The sequence below is a fragment of the Mus pahari genome, chromosome 1, assembly GCF_900095145.1.
Source record: "Mus pahari chromosome 1, PAHARI_EIJ_v1.1, whole genome shotgun sequence".
NCBI lineage: Eukaryota > Metazoa > Chordata > Mammalia > Rodentia > Muridae > Mus > Mus pahari.
Genome location: NC_034590.1, coordinates 73,536,829 through 73,538,021, shown reverse-complemented (window position 1 = coordinate 73,538,021; position 1,193 = coordinate 73,536,829).

Genomic DNA, 1,193 nt, shown 5'->3' with positions numbered 1-1,193 from the left:
GGAGTGGGTGGGTAGGGGAACAGAGGTGGGGGGAGGGGTATGGGAAACTTTCGGGATAGCATTTGAAATGTAAATAAAGAAAATAATAATAAAAAAGAAAAAAAAACTATGACACCATCATCTTTTTGTTTTAAGACAGGTTCTCATAGATACCTACATTGTTTCATTTAATACAGGATCAGTAGCTATGTAGCTCAGGATAAAGTTGAACTTCTGATCTGCTTACTAAACATCCCAACTTTAAGGATTATACCTGTGTACCACCATGACCAACTCATGTGGGACTGGGATTCAAACCCAAGGCTTCATACATGCTGGGCAGGCACCCTATCAATTATGCCTCATTACAACCATTTTTACTGTCTTTATTTGGAAATTAAGTGTAACATAAGAAGTGGTGGGGTGTCAAAGGGGAAACATGTGACGGTTGTTCTTGATTATCTACTTAATGGAATCTAGAATGACCTGAAAAATATACTTCTGATTGCATTTGTGAGAATGACTACATAGATTAGCTGAACATCCATTCTCAGATTAGGTGGCACCTTCTAACAGGCAGCCCATATGTAGAGAGGGTTAAGGAAAACCCAGTGTGTGCCTGCCCACCTTCACTTCTTCCTGAGCGCATCTGTCATTACCTTTTGCCATGCTCCACCAATATTATACTCAATGGTCTTCAGTCTTCCAACATGGTCTCGATATAAAAGATCAGAGACTCTTTTGGGAAGGGAGGGAGGGAGGGAGGGAGGGAGGGAGGGAGGGGAGTCCTGTGTCCTGTGTCTTCAATGCTGAGACATCAGAGTAGCCACTGAATTCACTGAATTCTTTGGCTCCAAAGCAGTGACTGTCAACCTTCCTAATGCTGAAACCCTTTAAGACAGTTCTTGTGCGGCAGTGACCCCAAACATAAAATTATTTTCACTCTTTCTTCATAACTGTAATTTTGCTACTGTTGTGAATCATAATGTAAATAATTTTGGAAATAGAGATTTGTTGAAGGGATTATAGCCCACAGGTTGAGAACCATTGCTATAAAAGATATTAATGGTTGTTTTTTAATACCCAGAACCTATCATACAAATCCATCTAAATCAATCTCTCTGCCTCTCTCTGTCTCTGTCTCTGTCTCTGTCTCTGTCTCTGTCTCTGTCTCTGTCTCTCTCTCTCTCTCTCTCTCTCTCTCTCTCTCTCTC